Genomic DNA, 23,261 nt, shown 5'->3' on the forward strand with positions numbered 1-23,261 from the left:
TGTTTTAACCTAGACGTAAGATCATTAGGTGTTCATAAACCATCTTGCGAACCTTAAATTTATTTTACTGCAGATGCAGGACTTTAACTTGTAATCGAGTGTTTTTACACTGTGGCATTTCTGTTTTTACTCAGTCTGAACACATTTGTGGTGCCTGTCATCTGGGATTCCCCTTTATTTCACACACTTGTAAAATGCACTAACACAATGGAAGCTTTTGTCAGCGCACACAATTCACATAGCCTCTCTTTAGTCGTGCTTACTGTTAATCAGCCTTCAGACAAAGAGAGAGCAACAGCAGCAGCACACACCCCTGGGGCAAAAATGAGAGATTCAGCCTGACTGTCTCCCCTTCCTCTGCCCCTCCTCTTACTGTAGCCCTCATCCCTCTCTTCAAAAACCCACTCTCTGTCTACGTCTTGAAGGCACTGGAAAGATGAAAGGGAATAAGCTATGTGCCGCCTTTGACTGTGAACTCTGCAGTATTATTAGGAAGTCTGTGTTTTTGAACACACTTGCTTACACCAGCCAGCTGTTGAAAGGGCGGATCTGTGGCTGGTTGGAAGGAGACTCAAATACCTGCAGATTACACTCCATGACTGATGGAGAACTGAGAAGAGGAAAGCATGAATGCACTCATTTATCAATATCCTGTGTTTGAATTTGCCCTTTGTGTGAAAATTTTTTGAATGAAACAAAAACAACTAAGGGTTTAGCTTTTCATATTATTTGTGCATGACATTATATAGGGGAGTCCAGCAGGGGGCACTAAAGTCTATTAAAACACAGCTCTTAGCCACATTTGGGTTGTGTGAGAACATTATAATGTGGCTTGTTTGTGGCCAAACTAGGTTATTCCAGTGCAACAAAATAACCCAGAATATACAGCAGTGAGAACAGAGACCAGGTAGTCATGGAAGATAAATCTGAACTGCCTAAGGATACATGGCCTAAAATGCATACACAGAAATATTTTTTCACACTCAGTAAGGACAGTCTCACCATTTATGAAAGAACTATGAATTTTCCCCCCAAACGTTACATTTATGTTAGCTCACCTTACCCTGCTGTGGTCAGATTAGTGTTTTGATAATTCTCATTTCTTCCAGTCCTTTCCTGTTCTTGTGATGTGACAGTGGTTTGGTGGCCTGTTTTTGGATATAAGTGACACACACACGGACCCACACGTTGCACCTCACACGGCCTGCAGTCATGGGTTTGTCTCCGATGGATAAAAAGCATGCATTGTGAGACAAAGGGTAGGCAGACTGTGTGCGTGTGTGTGTGTGTGTGTGTGTGTGTGTGTGTGTGTGTGACTCAGCAGTGGTTTGTGTGTGTACGTGTGTATGATTCATACAACTGCTACCAGTGATACTGCCCAACGTATAATTGAGGTAATCTAGTTGGTGTTCATTTGGAGCCTTAAGGGAACATAGACTTTTTAATCACAATATTTAGATTATAATCATTTATAATGTTAATGATAGGTTACAGTTAACCAGTGTGGAGTAGCTTAGTTTATTAGTAATTACACTGCTAAAGTAATTATTGACATACATTTTGGCATATGTAGGAAAATCTTATTTATTTATCAGCCTTCTCTGGGCCAGTTTGCTTTGATGCCAAGATGAAGCCTTATTAATAAAATGCACCATCTGTAGTTGAGATTTTTAAAATCAGACCACCCTCATACAGACAAATCCCACAACTAGCAAGATACTTTCATTTACTCACTTTGCTTAACTAATATGAAGTCTAATTATTAAAGTGCACTTTTACTGTCTAACTTTTATACTCTTAAACTTTGATCATTTTTAAAATTCTGAATAATATAAACATGTACTTTTTAGTGCATATAAACATCATCTCATGCATATTTATTACATAAACAACACAACATTTTCAATGTTTATTTTAGAAACACCAGTATTTCTTAGAGTTGTACAGTAGATTGTCATGTAGTAGTCATAACGAGTTATTAGTGAACACATCAGCTCTGTGTCAATATGCATTCTTGTGCAGTCATCTGTTAATCAGGATGTGTTTGACGTAAGAGCAAATGTTCCGTTTAGGAGTCCAAAACAGAAACACACACACACACACAGAGAGAGAGAGAGAGAGAGAGAGAGAGAGAGAGAGAGAAAACAGATGAAGGCTTCCAAAGTGTGCTGCCAAATGAAAGAATATGGAAGATGCATTGGATGATGATTGCAGTTAAAAGAAGAACTGCAAACCCCGGTCACTTCTAACTGTAACATAAAGAATCATAGATGTAATAAATAACAAAACATATAATAAAGTCTCATTCATTTGGACGGAAGAAAACAACACCCATGAGTCTTAATAGACCGTGACTGCAAGTATGCAACACATTTATTATTTGTTTATTAGAGTTCTGTATCTACAAGAAAACAAAGAGACAGTGGGCTAAACCTGAATACTTATTATAGATAGTAATGGACTTGCAGTTGCTGCATACAAAGAAACGTGAGCAGCAATATCACGACCTAATTGTTATGGTATTCAACTTTCGTTTCTGACAAACTGATGATGAAACTGGATGCCTTTAAAAAATGCACGTGCTTACAGAACCTTGAACAGGACCACATCATGCCGCAGCAAACACGGTTTCTAATGTTCTGATTCCAGGTTTGATCTGTACATCTTTGTGACACTTTTCACTCCTTCGTACTGGCCAGTTCTTTAATCGTCCCTCAGCGGAGAAAGGTGAGGAGGAAAACAAGGACCAAAAGGAGGAAGAAGGAAGGGAGCAAGATAGAGTTGTATATATTTATCTTTTAGCTGAGTCACACACCAGAGAAGCCAGTGCTTGAAATTCACCACTGTAAGAAGAAGCCTCAGTGCTGATTGTTCACAGCATACAGAAAAAAAAGGTAAAAAGCTTAAATTCTTAAATCATCAAAATCACAATCAGCCTTTAGTAACTCTGATAATATTCCTGTCTACAGTGAAATAAAACCAGAAAAACTGCTTTTGTTCTGTTGTCAGAGAAACTGGATTGTGTGGCTGTTATTCTGGCACATACAGTAATTGATACTAATTAGGTGTAGCAGTTCATCCAGGCTGCACCGTGTTTTGGAGACTAGTGACGAAAACAGAACAGAACTAAAGCAGAATTTTTTTTGTTTCGTTTTTTTCAGTTTATTTCTGCTCAGATGGAAAGATCTAAGTGGGAGTCTATGTCTCATTAGGAAAGTGTATTCTTTCTTTCCAGCACTAAGGAAAAAAAAAAACAACAACAACGTTCAGGAACACACTGTCAGCTTCTCCCAACACATGGCTCTGATTTGTTGGAACAGTTGTCCCTCGCTCTTTCCTAGGGAGAACATGAGCAGCAGTGTATTCTGTGAGACTTCCCGTCCCTGTGCTCTGCGTGTTTTTCTGCAGGTGTGTGCAGGAGGAAACGTGCTCTGCTACAGCTGAGTGGGAGTGACTTTGACCTAACCTGTCCCCCCTCTATCCACATGAAGCCACGCAAGCTCTGCCTCTCTCACTGAAGGCCGAGCTTGCAAGGCTTCCCACGTGTCTGTGTGTGCGTGTGTGTCAGAGAGTGTGCACATTTCACACGTGTGACCGCTGTGGAGGCAGCCGGAGCTCTAAGCTGCTTCGCGAGGCTTAGGAGGGCATTCGTTTGCTGGCCACTCAAAGGGTTGGGTTAGCTACATGCCTGGAGGGGGTGACGGCATAGCTGAGCACTGGAGCATGGTGCCCAGGGTTTCACATAACAATGCTGGGTCAGGGGCAGCCCACAGAGGCACTGCACTGCACTGTACATGGCCACAAACACTGCTCTTGTTTAATAGTCAAAGAAAATGACAGTATTAATCAGTCAATGCAACTCAGAGTATTTATCTCTCCATGCCTGATTAACCAAGAAAGAGCTGCTCTTTATTGATGAGAAATATCTTTGAAAGTGCTTGCAATTAATTTGATGCATTTTAGTAATTTACATATATTTAAATATTCTTCCTTGGTGCTGAGATTTGTTGAAGCCAAAGTGGGAGTGCATAGGAAAGCAGGTTCAACTCGCACTAACATAGTTTCTCAGCTTACTTTAGTCGAGGATGATTAATTGTATTGCAGATGTACTGTACAACCGAAGGGAACACACACACACACACACACACACACACACACACACACACACACACACACACACACACATTACAGTGTACCTGTCTGTAGAGAGTGTGTCCTGCTGGACTTAATGTTCCCTGCTGTTGATATCACACACACAAGCACACACAGTCTCCCTCCCTCTAGATTCAGTCCATGTTGAGAGCTGGAATATCAGGTTTCCTGTCTGCGTGCACAGTTTGTACAGCTTCACCTTTGTTCCTTCCCTGTCAACACACCGCAACACTGCACCAGGGCCCTCTCCACTTGCTCTCTAAGGATACACCGACCAAACAACTGGCAACTTCTGCCACCAGTGGATTGAAGGTTGCCAGGAGATAATTATCACAGGGAGTTAAAACAGCCTTTGTGTGCATTTGGATAAGTGGAAGCATATGAGGAACAATGAACTCTAAAAGTGTTTAATGAGATTTTCTTGGTCAGTGCTGCTGGGGGTTTATTTTGTGCTTTGTGTGGGATTCATTTATGGTTTCATTCTGTAAAAATGTTCAAGTTTAGTTTCTATGCATTTCCCTCTGCAGTGGAACCCCAGTTGACCCCGCAGTGGCGCCAGTAGAGGCTGGGCACTGTTAAGAAGGAAAAGGAGGAGGAGGAGGAGGAAAAGGGAGGAGGGCACTAAGGGAGTAAAGTGAAGTATATGAGGATATTCGAGTGAATTTATGAAGCTTGGGAAAAAGATGACAAGCACATAATACCTCAGCACAGTCACATGAAACCCAAGAGAGGAAAAAGGGTGGATCTCTTCAGTTTCCTCTGTTTCTGAGGAATGAATCGCTCATGTGCATACACTTGCCTTGATGTATTAAGCCAGTCCTGAAGTTATTTAACGCTAGCAAGTAATCAGCTGCACCAAGAAAGAGGTCTGTGGTTTGGCTGTGGGCCAAAGGAGCCCTGCCTTATGAAACGTGATCCCTTATGCGAGACGTCACACAGCGCGGCTCCTGGAATGTCGTGCGCAGAGACAGTACAAACTCAGACTGAGGCCAACTGTAATCTCTTATCTCTGCCTGTGACACTTTGCACTGTAATACCGTCAAATAGCTCATTATCTACACCGTTTATCTGAAGGAAACCACAATATTGATATCTCATGCTGCAGCTGGAGAGAACATTGTATAGTCCACATTTCACTAAATTATGTTAACTATTTATTTAAGCTACTAGTTTCTTTTTACTCATGGGTTTCATATACTTCCCATCCCCATATCTGTAACTTTAATCTCTTATCTCAAAGTTTCCACTGTCATCAGCAAAAAAGAAAAAAGAGAATTAAGGGGACACCACAGTTTTTGAAATCAGCTTCATGAGGACTACTAGTAAGTTTGACAAGATGTCTGTGGCTCTGAAGGAACTTAACCGGAGAAAATATAATCAGGTGCAGTTTTACTTTCAGCTTAAACCCCACTTTCAAACCCTGTGCGTAGAATTTGAACGGTTCTGCCAATGACATGATATGGATCATGAAAAAGATTTACTGTTTGTAGGACTAAATTTTAGGAAATTTTGGCATAAGATTTTTTTTTTTTTTTTTTTTTTTTTTACAAATCCACAAATATTGTTTACTTTAGGACCAGAGTCTTATAAACCCACTAACCATTATACTCATATCACACACAGAAGTGGCAGAAATAACAGAATCACCTTTATGAAACTGATGAACATCACAGGCTTTAAAAATGTATAATGTGCCTATATAATTAATTAGCTTTAATTACAGCCAGCTGTTCATGTTATTTTCTCCACCTCCAAGCCCCTGTGGCTTCATCTCTGTCATTATAACCTGTTTGGGCTGTACTGACCCTCGCCACTGGAGGCAGTGTTCTGCAGGCTCATGGCACAGTCCTCCTTCATGAAGGGAAGGATTCTATAGATACATGATGCAATCATGTTCAGTATCGACACATTATTGCAGCATCGATTCATCTTTCATACGCATTTGTTTTGCATGTTTTAAAAATGAAGGGTGTAATAACGCATTAATGCGAGGAGGAGAGACTGATCGTTTCACATACAAAGTAGAGGATGAATCCATGTATATCGACCAACTCAGCATAATTTCTTAATTACCCCAAACTTGTGGAGGCTATGACTATTGAGCTGCATTTGATGTTGGTAAGCATATCTGACCTCAGGTTGTTCAGCAGGACATGTGATGCTTTGCAAATACACATGCGGAGTTCTACCCTGTTACACAAGGGGCGCTGTGCAGGCTGGGGAGTGTGCACATGACCAGCAGAGAAATGATTAATTACTGTGGCTTAAAAGACACTGGGATACAAATTGCTGCTAGAAAACACTTACATTTTAACCAACTTACTTCATACTAGAGTCTTGCATTTGTACTCAGTGTACTCTGTTAATACTCAGTCACCTCTGCTTAACCCTTGTGGCTGTTCCCTTGATTTATTTTGTATGTTTAAATTTCACGCAGCTGAAGCTCTAAGGGGTTATCTGCAGATCTGTGCTTTCTCAAGGCTGATTAGCAAGATGCACCTGGGGTATTAGCCTGCTGTAATGTAATCCATGTGCGGCAGGATCCAGCTACAATCTATGACCTGCTGTTTACTCTTATGATCAAAACGATAGGCCTTTCTTACCGACGTGGCTTATCACAATTGATTGCGTAATAGAGACATTGCTTAGTGGCTCTAGGAGACACAACGTAAGGTGATCAGGGTGAAAAGCTGAACTCAATCGTGTGCACACCTTGAGGAGAGATTTTAGAGAATGAGATGTAAAGAGGTCCTTTGTTGCTTCCTCAGTCTGCACAGTGAGGCTGGAGGGAAGATGAGTGCCGGCTTGTTGTGTGTAGTCCTGCCGAGCTGTGCCTGCATGTCTCTCCACCTTCCCTCTCTCCACACACACACCTCCGCACCATACTCTCCTTCCTGAGGCACGACTCTGGTCACTGTGGATATTAATACACTGTTCTGCCACTGAGTGTGCTCAGCACAGGAGTGAAAATATCTGACAGGCACTATTTATAGACCCTGCAGGCGGACAGGCGGAATCCACGGCGACACGATCCAGCCTATTCTGGAGTCGTGTTCCACAGAAATCGCCCCTGTGGAAAGGAGCAACAAAGCCCACGGGCTGGGATTACAACCTGGCCATGGAGGGAAAAGAGTTTTTTTTATAGAAAGCCAGTGGCAATTATGGATGGGGAATACTGTTGTGAAGTGCACAGATGAAAGAGACACACATGTGGCTGTTAAAGTAAAAACACATGTAATATTCATGTAGGTGTGCACTTGAACTTGCCTCTGTGTCATTTTCCTGTGCCTTTAAGACACACTCATACACACATGCAATCTTAGCAAGAATTTCCATTACAGGTCAAACAAAGTGCTAACATCTCTGAGGACTTTGTGTGAGTGTTTAATCAAGTCATATTTAGATTTCAAGCTGATGTAAATTAAAGATGAATCACATACCAGCAGCATATGAGCGTACAGTGTCAGAGAAAGGTCAGCTGGGTGGATTGACCTCTGTTTGACTAAGGCCTCCTGCGTCATCCTAGGAATTTGGACACAAAAATAACAGGAGGTACAGATGAGTTACGAAATGCAAGCTGGCCGCATGGAACTGACCTCTGTCTCCTGCCCGATTATGCAAAATCCCAGACAAAGCTAAGACACAAGAACAGAAAAGGTAGAGTTTCACCTTCCCTCCTCAGGTAGACAGTGGAGAACCCATGCAGACAGGGACTTCACCAGTGACATTTTAGTAAGAGGTACTTGTGATTGAGAACATGCCTGTTCCTTTGTCTTAACTAAACTGTTTTGCTTTGGCTCACTGGGAAGCTTTCTATTCTAAAACAAGTCGATTCCGACCATGCGGCTGCCAGAGAGAATATGAATGGGACTGTATTTTGGCAGCCTGCAGCTTTATTACCTGCCAATAGGTTGAATTACTGGATATGAACTGCATACTGTAGTACAAGAGGAAACACAGCTGATAGCACAAATTACTCAAAGACAACATTTTAGTCATAAACACAGTCAATATGAACAGTGTAACATCATGATAATATTTCCTTACAGTAACTGCACGTGTCACTGTTACCATGCAACACATCTTTTGTTTATTTTAGCAGATGATGGACATTTTTATTAATTGGAGCTTAGGACTGTCTGTGGCATAATTGCTTTGTGTGTGCAAGTGTAGATCACAGTAGAGAAACAAACATTTTGTAAGCTCTGCTTCCACCATCCACATCTTTTTACACATTGTTACTTCACTTTGCTGCTTTAAGGCTTGTAATTAAGACTGTATACGTGGAACATACACAGGCTATATTACAGTGTACTTTAATGAGAATGATTAGAACCCGATTCTCTCAGTGAAATTGTATTGTAGCTGAGCCAGCATGGCATGAATATCTTTACATTTGCATAAATGGGATTTGTGTTGGCTCATTTCAGTCATTTCTAAAATACAATTCACAGAATTAATTAAAATGGATTCCGCATTAGGGGCTTTGTTACTCTCTGTTCCATGCTGTGCCATTTCTGTCAGATTTCGGAAATTATACACTTTTACACTTGTTTAGCTGTGCCAGTGTTGGTCAGTTGGTGACTCAGCACACCACACTGGTCTAGAAGTTTTTTTTTTAACACACACTTTGAAAACTGATGGACAAAATGCCAACTAATGAGAGTTTATCATCTTCGCCTGTACTTTGTGTTTAGTGCTACTTAAAAAGTGTTAGCGATGGCCATAAAATGATGCCTCTCCTCTCCTCTCCATTCATTTGGTTTTTTCATGCTCAGCTCATCCCACTGTCCCACCATCTCCTCCTCCCTTTGCTGCTGTAGCAGAACAGGACTTGACGTTCAGTGGTTATGACACATCTCAGTTGCCCCCCTCCAGGGCTGCCTCCTTCTCTCCTTCTTCTCCTTCTTCTTCTTCTTCTTCTGTACTCCACAACACAATGTGCGTGTGTGCATGTGTCACAGAGAGAGACAGACACAGAGAGTGGTAAACAGATGGACTGGCAGACTGGTCATCTGCTTGTCTGCCTTCAGACTTAGCAAACATTGCCTTTTTGTGACCACGCTGTGTACTTGCAAGTTTGAGTGAAGGAGGGAGTTCTGTGTGCTCTGCCTGAGCATGTGGAGGGAGTCACATGCTGTGCGCCGAGCTTTCCAAGTCTCTCGGCTCACCTGGTGGTTGCCATGGGAACAGTCAGACAGCGGCAGACTTTGCACCAGCCTCCTTGAGGGGTTTGTGAGAACAGAGAAGAGGTTTAAGAGCGAGGAATCTCTCTGGGTCCTACCCGGTTTTTAGGAAAAAAACCTCCAAACTTTGTGCTTTTCAGGGTTGTTAATTCTCCATGAGTTGTGTTTTTTTTTTTTTTTGAAGATTTCAGCAACTTTTTAATGTAAGGCTTTAATAAGAACTCTTTGTTCTGTTTTGTTAAGCCATAAAGTTTTAAAACACCTTTTAACAATTGACTTTTTTATGAATATCCCACTGTGTGTTGTAGCGTCTAAGGAATTTAAGCTTTTGGGAATTTTAGACAACAGGACTAATGTTTGCACACAGTGATACACTGGACTTCCCTAGTAGTATCATGGCAGCACATCTGAGGTGAAAACACACATCCTTTGTTGTCTCTCAATATGTCACTGTCTGCTCATTTGCATTCCCAAGAGGGAGAAACAGAAAAGCTCTGTTGTCTTTTTTCCTGTGTCCTAAAGACAACCTGCAGCTGGACTGAGGCGTTGAACACTGCAGCAGCACTGAACACTTGTTCTTGTGGTTAGGGGATTTTTTTTTCTTAATTGTGCCTCCAGTTTATTATGCTGACGCTTGAATAGCAAGATGTTCCCAGCTTTATCGCACCAGTTGCACACTTCTCTCCTTTGTGTTATGCCAGCTGCCCTGACGAGGGGGGTGGGGTTCAAGGCGAGAAGGGTGGTTGTGAGGCTGAATGTGTGTGGTGTATCTGTGCATGTATGTAGTTTATGTTGCATACAAAATGGTTCACATAGTATATTATGTAGTATTTTTGGTGCATATTGTGTTTGTTAAGTTTTGTGTGTGATGAAATACATTTCAGCCACTCTTTGTGTTTTGAGGTCAGTTCGGATTTCTGCCGTTTTTGGAGGGAAACAGAGTGAGCACCTCTGGTCCTCCACGTCCCACCTGCAAATCATCACAGCCAGGGGTAAAGCAGAGAAGCACTAGCAGAAATTGAAAGCGGAATGGGAAAATGATGATGGGAGGAGTAGACAACAGAGAAACAAACTGTGAAAAGACACAAAGAAAACCAGACGGAAACAGAGACAGATGATAAGTGGTTGGAGACCTGACATGCTGTGGTCCGGTCCGGCCGATCCCTCCTGGTCCACCCATGTGGGATGACCACAACACAAACATGTGAGTCTCTCCAACAGTCCCACAGGATTGTGGGAGACACTTACATAAAGCAGCACCCGTTCTTGCCTGGCTCACTCTCACATGGGGGAGCATGTGAGACAGGCTCTCTGTGTTGCTGCCGCTGCCTTAGCTCTTTCCCACAGCCTTTGTCTCTCACTCTATCTGGATGACACCACGAGACGACCATACAGACATCCAGACTGACACAAAGCATTGATCATCCTGTCTGATCAGTCAGGTTTGCTGACCTTGCCACCCCTCCCCCCCAAAAACCTTCAGCCCCTGACCTCCTCTGCTCTTCTGCCTGTTCCCCTAACCTCTGTGCAGGGCTCCTTGTTGAGCTCCTCCCCCCCTGCCCCCTGTAGAGGATGGCCAGAGGTCAGTGCCTGATGTGCAGCTGTAGAGAGAAGAAAAGGAGGAGGGAGGGTGGAAAGTGCTGACTACACAGGAACGGACAGTCACATGACGTCACGGCCCCAGTTTCAGCTCACAGCATTGTGTCTCTGCCAGACTCCCATGCTGCCTCTGTGGCGTAAGCAGCACAACCTCAGATAAACATTCACAACTAAACTGGCTGCCTGGAAGCCAGCCCTTTTTAGGCTTTAACACAAAGCTTTATGTAGTAGTCATAGTAGTTTCAGACAAAGGGATTTCAAGGAATATAAACAATAGTAAAATATTAGAGAAAGAGTCACTGTGTTCTTTTATTCAAACCCTGTCATTTTGATAATCACATTCAAGTTTTAAAAATGGTTTACGCCAAAAGTACTTTTCATTCAAAAAGCTTCACTCTACGTTCTACCAAGACAGTCAAGCCCTTCCCAAATCATCAACAGCTCTATTGTCAAAACTGCTGTCAATTACTTTTCCGGTAATCAGCTAATTGAATAAGTGACTAATCTTTTCTGAACTACAGGTTGAACATGCTACTCTTGGAAGGATTTTGGCAGCCCGCCATGGCATGACTTGGCGGGCCGGTGTTGCTTTCTGTAGGATGAACCTTCAGAAGCAGTGTTAATAGCACATCAAGACCGAATTAATCCTGCAAAAAGCTGCAGCATCGCCTCTTGTCACCTGTAGAAACACCACACAGTAACCATCACTATCTGTTCACAGTGAGAAGGAAAGATCCCTCAGATTGTTTTCTATCTGTACATGTATTCTGGGCGTGCTTCCCAGTCGGCAGGTGGCCCTTGGCACTGTCAGAAGCCGTGAGCCCTGATTCCTCTCTGTCCTTTACCTACTTCCATGCAGCTCTGCTCCAGTGTGCCACTGCCAGCCTGGAGACTGCGACTCCCAGGCAAACAGGCACAGTAATGCAGAGTGAACTAGACGGATTATCTTTGTCGAGGGAAGAGATCGAGACAGATTATCGCATAACCGTCCTCACCATCAGTATTTCTCTCCCTCCAGGGAACCCAGCAGTCACTTACACAGATTTTTATCAGAAGAATATTGTGGTTATCTCAATTTGGATGCTCTTAGGAAAGAACTTTAACAAAAGATTTTATCCCGGGCATCCTTTTTCGGTTGTTGTACACCAAAGATCATCCCCTGATCCGTCTTTGACAAGTTCTAGACATGTCACACTGATAATCTGATTTCTGTTTGTCACACATAAATTGTTGGAACGGGTCAAAATTATGAATAGTTAACGGCAAAGTGTGAATTAAAGCACCAACATAGTCACTGATGTTAAAAACAATCTGTGCAAGAGCAGACTCTCTTTTCTCCACGCTGCCGGCTTTGTTGTAGATCTTAAACAATTTTTTTCTTCTGTTGCTGCTTATTGTCACCTCCATCACATTCAGGGAATAACACACTTCTATTGTGGCTATGATAATTGGCATGTGCTTGCTCTTCAGAAGAAGGGCAGCTACTGCCTGGGGGTGGCTCAAGTTCAGAGGTCGTGACCTCCTTTAGGCTCAGTGTGAGCGTAGAGTGGTGACAGGATGTGTGATGATGCTACTCATGCCTCATGGTCGAGTTTGTGTCCTTTTTGTGTCCTGGCAGATGCGTGACATTTAATATACAATAGGTCATGGTAATTTTTGAGAAGTCTGATAATAAGAGAGAGAAAACATAGGATTACAGTGTGATGCTTTCTCTGTATACTTTAAATGAATTTACCCTTCGCTGCTGCAGCTGTATTGACTCTGACCTAATCTAAATAAAGTACTATCCCACGGCTTTGTGGCTGATTTGCTAGAGGCATTGAGTGGTTGAGATTACCACAATTCTTGGGTTTTGGCAGTTGCAATCTACAGTAGATTTATTTCACGGGTATTAATCATTTGCTTTTTCAGCGGTGGATTAAGTTTGGATTGTTGCCACTGAAAGTCCACTCCATTGTACTTGTCCACAGGCCAGCACTATTTTAAAGAAATGAGGCGTGTGTTAAGGACTTGAGAAATGCGGTAAAGCCACACGGAACGCTGCCCTATTTTAGGGAAAGGCAAGCTTATAGATTGTTAACAGTGGCTACTAATCGAGGTGTCTTGGTCATATGGTTGCTCCGGTAACCATGACATCAATGCAGACATAGTGATGCATGAACTCCAATAGCAGGGGACCAGTTGCTAGGCGACCTGAACTCTGAAGTCACGGGGCAGACGGCCAAAGTCTGGGGGCTCCACTGATGAACGGTGGGATTATTCCCCCGTTCTATTTAAAAGTCCTGCACTCCTGTGTGTTGGTGTGTGAGAAAACACACACAGTGAGAGTCATGCTGAAACCTTCTCAACACTGTGCATTAATCTTTTATCTAATGAATGTAAGTAAGTCAAAAGAGTAAGAATGCACGACTGCAAGTTTACTGAAATTAATTTCTATTTATTAAAGGTTTCCAGTGAGTTAGGATTATGTTTCAAAGCTGCTTCTTGAGCTACAGTAAATTTTTTTCTCTCTTATTTTCAACCTCCACACATGCTGGAGCTGCAGAACAGTACCACACTCTGTCCGCCTACATTTCTTTCCCTATATCTCTTAAATAAGATAATAAATGAACCAATATCACTGTGTATTGTAGTAAAGTCAGTCACATAAACGGTCACTAGCTGATTACCACAATTCTTCTTTAGTTCTGTAACATCTTAGAGTACATGGTCATAAATACAACATACTGTTACATAAACATTTTAAAATGATGCCGTTTAAACATCTCCTGCCAAGTAGCTTTTGAATCTTTTAAATATAGTTTCCTTTGCCAATAAAGAGCAGCTAGATGATATTTGATTCCAATGTTACACTTTTTTTAAAACAACAAACTGCTGTGAAAGGAGCCAAACATGCTGAATCACAGTTCCTCCTTTATTTGACATGTGATGTTGCAGGGAAACAGTGTGTTATGACTAATGCACAGCAGGCTGGCAGCAGATTTGCTAATATGACTTCAACAAGCAAATTGTAAAATTAGGTCATTTCTGTGTAACCTAAACAGGTTTCTAGCATTGTGACATTTCTGAAATCATGATTCTAACAGTGGATTAGTGTAGTAGTTGTAGTAATGATGTACTGCGAGAGAAGGAGATTCTATTTGTCTGCATGAGAGAGAACCTGTTGTGCAAGAATAAAATAAAATAACGAGATTGTACAAAGTACAAAGTACAAGATGTACTTTGCTACTGAATGAGCTATTTGGAGATTATTGTTTTTTGTCAGTGCACGTAGCTAAAGGATATATCCACTTTACTCTAATGCAGTTTTAATAAAATTGTTGTACTTTATAATTTGTGTTGCTAATTGTTTAGGTTTGTAGGAGCATGGCAGCATTGCTACAGCAAAGTGTGATGGAGCATGAGACATCAGAAGTCAAATGACTGTTTTTTCTGTGGTTTGTAGTAAACTAATTTTTTTAACTATTTTACCTGTGAAGAAACTTTGCTAATAAAACCAGAAAGTACAGGAGGATATGAGATGATATGATAAGAAAATGTGAAGTTACTTCACTTAAGATAAACTCTAAAGCAAGTTGCAATAAAATGAAGTTTCCTTTAATACTTAGAAGTTTTAATGAGGTTTAAGGTCTTGCTATTACGATCTTAAAATAAATCCATAATAACTTGTTTATGTTAAAATAAAAAAATAAATAATCTCAAGCAAAGTGCCAGGGGAAAAATTGTCGCATGTTGATCTTAGAGTTGAGACTTACCTGCAGAACACCCATGACGCGGGGGACGGAGACGAAAGCAGTAGGCTTTATGACCTGTGGATGAGCTTTAATGTGTCAAGGCACTAATATTATGACTCAGGATGAGATCATCCTCACATTTAAAGATGGATCATGAGCTGCTCTTCTCTCTTCCTCCGGTAGAGTCATACTCTACAGGAAATGTGTGCAATTATGAATGAAGCCTGTTTGAAACCCTGACCATTATCAAGCTAATTACAAATGGGCCTCGTGCACACATTCACACAGCCTGTGATGCTTCTGGGATGATGAAAGCATTAGTCATAGCAATCAAGAGACAAGCACTGAACAGAAAAGAGTGATGCTATCAGGTGCTTCGGAATGAGCTGAGGTGTTATCACAAAAATAATGGCACCCCCATGTTGCAGACATTACTGTCTTCTGTTAACTCTTGCTACTACTGTATCATCTTAAACACATTTCTCTTCTGTTTCTGACCCTGAGCTGGGATCTATGGGGTCTGAGCTATTTGTATTGGGATGAAATTGGCACTTGGGAGCATGTGCTTTTCCCCATATGTGGTAATGAGTAAATTGAGAGATGTTAAAAAAGGAAACAAGCAGCACCACTGTGGTAGATTGAGGTACTTATGTCATCACTGTAGCCCTGGGTGAGCCTATTTATAGAAAGTGTTGCCTTTTATATCATTGCCAGCAACAGTGGCCTTTTATTCCCCATACAGACAGTGCAGCATTAGTTATTGCTTGTTGATGTGGCTGGAACTTAATGACTCACATGAATGACCACAAAAACATGACCCCAGAATAGATTTGAACACATGAGGCTGCAGTACATGCAGCCACTGGATATTGTTTGATGACTGTAGGATATGCTCAAATATCAGTTTGCATTTGTGTTGATTTCTTAATCATGCTTTGTGGCATGCAAAAACATGTTGATTTCAGTTTTCTCAAACTAGCCTTCAACATTTAGTTTAGCTTTCTATTACTTCCCAGGAAAAGTAACAAGCCTCCAAGTGCAGAGCCCTTTGCAAATTAAAGGTTTTGCAATGAGTGATTTTGTTTGCCGAAGCTGGTTCTTTTTTCACTCTGAAACACGATAGCCCCTTGGGAGACACCACTCAGTCTTCACCACCTAGGGACTTCTCGGGAACAGAGGGCTGCATCTGCAGAACAAACAGCGTGTCGCCCTGGCTGTCTTACTGCCATCCTGCCAACTGGCCTTTCTGCTGGTTGCCATGACAGCATGGGGAAAACTCCTGAAAGCAAACATTGCTCCAGCTCGAGCGCATATGAGGGCACGGCATACGAGGGCGGGAGGAAGCTGTCTATTTTACTACAAAGATGGTAAAACAGCTTTACCCCGCTGCCGCTCAGCTCAGGGTTTGTTTCAAATTCAGGCTGACTTCAGAGCAGCCGACAATCTGACTGGCAACACCACAGAATATATGGAACTAATGTAGTATGCCTGACCCACGGCTACTTGTCCTCCGTCTTTGTCTCTGAGATCTGTCTCTCTCCTTCTCTCTCTCTGTCATGACTCATACGTGCCTCTGTACGCCCAAACACAGACGGATTCATGACTTGATGATTTCTGGCTATGCCGTGAGTCAGCCTCAGCACACATCTCCTCCATAGTGGTGTGGGCTCAGCGAGTGCTTGCCACCTCTCTGCTTTTGTCATCAGTTCTGCTTGTGCTTGAATGTACTGTACTGCAGTCTTTTGGCAAAAACAAATAGAACAGTGTGTGTATTGTAAAATTATTAAGGTTTGTGTGGGAACAATATGTGATGTGTATGTTCTCTCTGACATTCTGTACATGTAATTACATATCCAAAACATATGAGCAACGTATGTGGTGCACATAACACACACAGTAATTTTATTCATAACTTTTAGGCTTGCTGCCAGTGCTTGGAAGAAGATGGAAATATCTCACACTGGGAAGACATATGTAGTAGACCTTTATAAGTCTGCATGTGATACTGTATAAAGCAACAAAACAATAACACAAAGGCTTCAGACCCTATAGTCTGAAGCTATTAAAATGCAAAAATGACATGACATGAAGTGAAACAGTTGATTGTCCATTTGCTGCCACATTAATCAGCAGTGTTTTCTCAGTATTCAGTCCTGTATTATTAGGTTTTTCCCTGTCTGAACTCAGTCTTCAAAATACTGTGACAGACATGTCTTCACATTCGCAGGAAAATCAATTAATATAGAAATAACAATTAGCTATTTGGTATCAGATAATTATTAGCTGTACCTGTGATAACAATTTCTTCATTGAAAACAAATGCTGTTTTCTAAAAAGGACAAGAATGTAAATACATTTTGAAGGCAATGTGCTTGCAACCAAATTGTTTTCTCCTAACTTCATGAGGACATACTGTTAAGTTGGAAGGTATTTACTGTTGCCGTTTGATTCAATGTGAACAACCCTTTTTAGATTAAAAAAAAAACCTAAAGTTTTAAAACACAATTTATAGTTTTGATATGTGATAGTACCAGACAAAATACACACCAAATTTATCGAAAAGTACACAAATATTTAGTCACACAGATTTTAAAAATGCATGTGCATAGTAAATGTGTGTACTGTGTTATTGTGGTATTTTCAGTATCTTAGTGTCTGTTGCTTTGGATAGAGAGAAAATAACATTTGGAGCAGTTGTTCAGCCAAACGGCATTCAGTTTTTTTTTCTTGTGGGTGTTTCATGGTTGAGTCAACGCTTCCCAAGACCAGCTTAAAACATGATGTTTTTTAAGAAGTACAGAGCAACGAAGGAAAAAAAAACTTGAACTTTTTCTAAGAGGACTCATAACGGTCTGTTTTCAGATGTTATATCATTTGTTTTTCAAACTGCGAGACAGAACCATAATGATTCACCTTTGTCACATTTAACTTTCCCACATACTATAGAATTTAGAATCCCACTACATAAACAGACCTGTAGTGACAAGTAGACTGTGTGTGTGTGTGTATGTGTGTGTCTGTGAGTCCCTGAGGCACGCTGACCCTCTATGCAGACAGCAGGTCAGTCAGATAGAGAAGTTGTTAGAGCTCAGAGGTCAGAGCTTGGTAGGCTGCAGCTGGGTGCAACATACAAAGCCCACACACCCTCTCTCTTACCTGCAGCTACACACTGCACTACACTCTGCAAACTGAGATCAGATTGTCTAGTTAATGAATGCTACAATCAGCTGTGTAACAGCTCATTGCCAGTGATTCCAGAGTCTATCACTTCGTTCAAATCGTCAAATTAGCACTCAGGGCAAAATGCACATGATTCAGCTGTGCCCTCTTCAGCGTGTAAGGGTTCCTGGATAGCTTACTGTATGTTAAACACACACTCACCGTCAGTCGTCCGCTCTGCGTGTAGAAGTGTGTACATGTCTTTTGGTGGATCTGTGGACAAGTTTGTGTCTGGTCCTTACAACATCAAAGGTCTTGTGGCAGTTTGTGATTTTTTTATGGTAAGGAGATATAGAAGGCCTCATGTCAGTGAGTGTCCTCACAACTATAAATAGACAAACATTTGCATCTGTGTGCGCGTGAGTGCGTGTGTTAGTGTGTGTGCACGTGCGCATGTACATATATATGTCTCCACTACACTCAGATTTCTGTGTTTGCTGATAAAAGCAAAAGGACAAATCTGGCACATTTGCATATTGCTGAATATGACGCAATAGAAGACAGATTGTTTTTCCACTGAAAACAGATTCACCCTCAGTCTTTCACACATTATATACACTCATCAGTTATGTACTGCGGTGTGTCACGACTGCAAAGTAAAGCATAGTGGGTTGTGGTGGTGGTTATTTGACATTTAACTTACTTGTCAAAAGCTGATGTAAATAGTTGGAAAAAAAACGTAAATTTGATGAATTGAAATTGTATTCATTGTTGTTTGGACTTTTTCTAGTTTCCTATTCAACCTTTGATTTCTTGCACTTTAGCCATTACATGTACTTTGTTATTGTACTATCATGGAGATTTTTGTTTTTTGCCACAAGTCACAAATTTTGAAACACTTTTATATTGAGTAAAACACAAAAACTGTGATGCAACAATAAGAAAACTAAATCAAAGCATTAATCATTTGCAGAATTAAAGTAAACCGTGGAAATAACTCTCCTTCATACTGTACTTAAAAGTTGTCTCTGCATCAAGGGCTAAGGTTTCTGATTTCATAATCATCTTTTAAGCAACACTGTGGGTGGTGAAACAATGCTTTGATTGCATAAGATCTCTCCCACCATCACCGCAGTAAATCAGGTCTCCCTGAGCTGATGTAAAATATTAGTGAGCCATTAACTAAATGGTGCTGTTACCTAGATGAAGCGGGAGAAATGAAGATCCCATTTTTATGAAGAGCAGGCACTACAGACCAACCCCGGCGTTGCAAATAAATGAAGTTTATGGTTGGCCTGTAGACGGGCTCATCAAATATGGTCTATGTGTATTATTCATAAGATAACTGCTTGTGAAAGATATTGCAATCTTGTGGTTCATAAATCCGCACAGACCGTCTGAATGCTGATGACTGCCCTGCTCAAAACTCTGTCAGCTGTGTGTTTTATTGCCTCATCATGTGCAGTCTGTGGCAGCACACCTGCCTGCGGTGTTTTTAAGCGTGTTACCTCAGTATATGTCTGTAATGGCTGGTGTTCCTACATAAAGACATTGTTCAATCCCTTCATGTGAAGTAGCCCAGCTCTTTCCCCAGCGGGCTGTCTGCTCCTCCCACCAGAGAGCTTTTAGGCTCCTCTGACTCTTCTCTTGCAATTAGCTGATCACAGACAGGTGGGTCAGGGGTCAGGCTCCAGGGGAAAGGTCATCTGTCTCCGCCAAGTACCAATCAGGCTTTTCAGTAACCTTATCATGTGGGAAAGAGGTTGGTTCTCTAACCTTTTTTTTATTTTATTTTATTCTATTCTATTCTATTCAAAGATTTTCCCATGACAGCTTCTTTAGACAAAGCTTCAAGACACAGTAGCTGTGTACATGTCACTTCCAGGGTTTTTAATTATTGATAACTTCCCTTGCTTGGTGATCTGTCAGTTAATTTTTAAATCAGCCAATCAATAATTTGAACAATGCCCTTTGCAAATACACCAGAGCCTCTTCAAATTGCATGGTTTGTCTAAAAAAAAAATCAGTTTACAGTGATATAACCAGTCGGCTGCACGCACCACATTGCTTCCACACTCAGACCTCCAGCCTCTGTCTATTTGAGAACTTGTTGGTAAATAGTCATGCGCTAGAGGCATGCTGTGATGTACAGGCAGTCGAGGCAAGCTTATTGTGTCAGTCAGTCTGTCTCCCAGGAGCATGTCTGGTATGTAAACAAAGAGGTGCCACAGGACGGGAAAAAAAATACATTCACGCTCATCATGACCTCTTCTTAAGACTGCAGGATGTGAGAACGCACACAAAAATGTGCAGCTACTCCACTGGACACACACCCACACCAAACAGAAATACAAAAAGTACCAGTAGTTGTTCTGGATCTTTGTGAAGCGCTTAAATATTTACATTCATTCATGACACTTCAAACAGCAATTTTCAAAAAAACAAAAAAACAAAACTTAAGAATAAACGTCAAATGGAAACAAAAAGTGAATATTATTCAGACTTTATGCATTTGCATTAATAATCATAATAGTTGTGTGTGTTGGACATACTGTATGTATTTTACATGTTACATGGCAGTTTTTAAATTGGACATTTAAAAAGTGGAAATAACAGAAATCTAAATAAAAACAATATAAACAATATGTACAGGTTTTTGCTATGGTGTTTACATAGCAATTTTTCTTAATAGTGCTTACAGTTGTATTCAATCAAGCAGGGTGACCAAAATAATGAGGAATAAAGAATAAATTAGTAGACATATGTACAAGTAGTCGGTGGACAAATGTCCAAATACCAGATGAAAGACCCAGACAGAAAAGCACAAATTCAGCTAATGCTAATTAGTTCGGTGTTCTGCCAAACCAAACTCTACACATTATTCCAGCTTGGAAACATCAATTACATGCCATGATGTACTATCTCTGTAATGTGTTTGCAGTCAACTTTAAAGCCATGTGGTCGGTTTTCTTATTGCTTTTCTAAATATTTGCCAACACAAATATTTAATGTCTGCATTTATGTTTAATTCACTTATGGGTTTGGATTGCATTTGAGGCCAACAGGAAATTTGTTCATACTTGTTTTTTTTTCTCTGTTTTTAACCTCTGAACAGAAGCTGGCTGCACCTGATGATTCAACATTATCAGTTAGACCCTGCACTGCACCCACAGGACCACGAACCACAAAGCAGTAACCACTAATGCTGAACAGATGTTCATCAGCTGCTGAAATGGGATGAACTCTTCCTGCACGGTGACTGGTTTCATCAGGGCTTTAACTGCATTAAGGCGTCACTGCAGTTTATTCACTTGCTTTAGTATAAAATCACTTGAAAACAAGGTAAATGGTCGTGACCCAAATTCAGTGCCTGGTTTCATAGTAGGGGGAGATAGGTTTGTAACATACAGTATGACACAAATTCTAAAACTGGATCTGTGTACCTTTAGTAACAAGCTGCAGTTTGTGTAGTGTGTAACGTGTCTGTGATTTGACCCGTGTCTGGTGACTTATTCTCCTCTTTCTATTGACTGGCAGCATAAAAGTGTTTCTGTGACCCAAGACATTGAGGGGGATTGAGGCAGCCACACAGAGTTCCTGTGACTAACCCAGCTACACAGATGGGCCATGTGGGACAAAAAGGGCAGCGGATTCCAGAAAAATAAAAGGTGAAACAGAGCTTAGGTTTTCTCTGAACAGATAGTAACTTCAGGTTCCTCTTTCTAAGCAGGAATGTACTATGAGGGTCATACGAGCTGGAAGCCTTTATCTGGATGACAGCAGCAGTTTGGATCCTGCATTACCATATGATTAGCATTTTTCACAGGGGATATGATTTATCAAACCATACAGCAATCAGTGACTGGGAGAGAGGAAACCTTAATCAGCCAGGGGATAGGAGGACATATGGCTGGCTGATTAGACCAACATTCACCTGCTGACTGAGATCCACGTCCTGAATTAAGATGCCTTGGTCCCTGCAGGAGAGGGGAAGGCATCCAAAGCTTCTAAGTTCTACCGTTAAACATGCATCTCCTCAGTAAGATCGAAATCCTACTTATAATTCAGGGTCAAACCATGTGAACCAGATCACTCAGGTGCACAAAACATAACAGAGAAATAATTAACTATAGCCAGGTTATAGGACGTGTGTGTGTGTGTGTGTGTCATACAGCAGCTTCTTTTGGTGTGTTTATGTACGTGTCCTGCACAGTGTGGGTCAACAGATTTAATCCTGTGTTTGGACAGTGGCTGTCTTATACAGAGCCCTTTGATTGTCTTAACACTATCCCAAAAAGTAGCTCAGACCGGACTTACTTTAGATTGTAAAAGCTTCCATTTGTCTTTAATTATAACTGTCACTTTTCACTGTCACTTTAAAACAAAGCCGTTACACACGCTTCCGCTTTCATCTTAATTTGTATGAACTAGTAACATATGGTGGCTAATCTGTTTAATAATATCACTCAAATTATTTGAGTGATATTATTGTACAACTACACTGTAAAACCCTATTCAGGAATTTAGTGGAATTAAATGCAACTTATAAACATGAATTATTTTGACTTGAAGTCTTTCAACTTGAATTGATGAGTTGAGTGAACTGCAGAGAGTTCACTCAACTCAGTTTGAGTGAACTGAGTGAAGTTTGAAAGTAACAAAACAAGCAGACTCCCAGCATGAATAGAAACTCTTCCAGATTCATATTTCTATATTTAAAAGGAAACATACATGATGGGAACTGTTATATGTAAATACTGAGTATTTATTTTCATTATAGAAAAACTAGACTGACCATGACAAAGGTTAGTGATGAATACAACCCCTACCAGTGGACACTAATCTAAGAAAGATACAGAGTACGAGTTGAAAATATTGATTACCTCTTCTCTCAAGGTAATTAATTATATATTATATCAGTCTTTGATACTTCATATTACACAATGACCGCTTCTCTACACGACCTACTCACATTCTGAGTTACATTCCTTTAAGAGGACATGCCATCACTACTTATTACACACAGGGGGAAAAGGCACAGAAAAATAAGTAGGCCACGCTAGCATGATCTGCTTTTCATGCCGTGAAGTTGGTTCAGAGCAAAGCCGACAAGAGCTGCGTGTCCGGTGGGGGATGTCAGAGGTGGTAAACACAGAGCGACATGTCTTAATGCATACTGAGCTGAGGAATGACACACACTGTGCACCTTGGAGTGCTGCAACCAGCTGATTTGTTGAGATTTGCTATATTTAACACACACACACACACAAAAGATTTGCATATGCATTTATTGGTCCTTTGAGGTTTATATTTGTCTGAGCTCTCTAAAATTCTGACAGGCATTTCCTCTTCGTGAGCATCCTAATTTTTATTCTTTTTCGATGAGGTGTATTTTTCAATTAGTTCATCCAGGAAATGCCTTCAGCATGCT

At 41.0% G+C, this 23,261-nt stretch overlaps 1 long non-coding RNA gene across 1 annotated transcript; it reads left to right on the forward strand.

Moving 5' to 3' along the window:
* The first annotated feature begins 1,959 nt into the window (after positions 1 to 1,959).
* On the forward strand, positions 1,960 to 21,712 carry LOC137105022 (uncharacterized). Its single transcript, XR_010911768.1, has 3 exons — positions 1,960 to 2,894; positions 20,946 to 21,172; positions 21,368 to 21,712. It is a non-coding gene; the product is annotated as an uncharacterized lncRNA (long non-coding RNA).
* Positions 21,713 to 23,261: the final 1,549 nt, after the last annotated feature.

The sequence above is a fragment of the Channa argus genome, chromosome 19 (genome assembly GCF_033026475.1).
Source record: "Channa argus isolate prfri chromosome 19, Channa argus male v1.0, whole genome shotgun sequence".
Taxonomy (NCBI): Eukaryota; Metazoa; Chordata; class Actinopteri; order Anabantiformes; family Channidae; genus Channa; species Channa argus.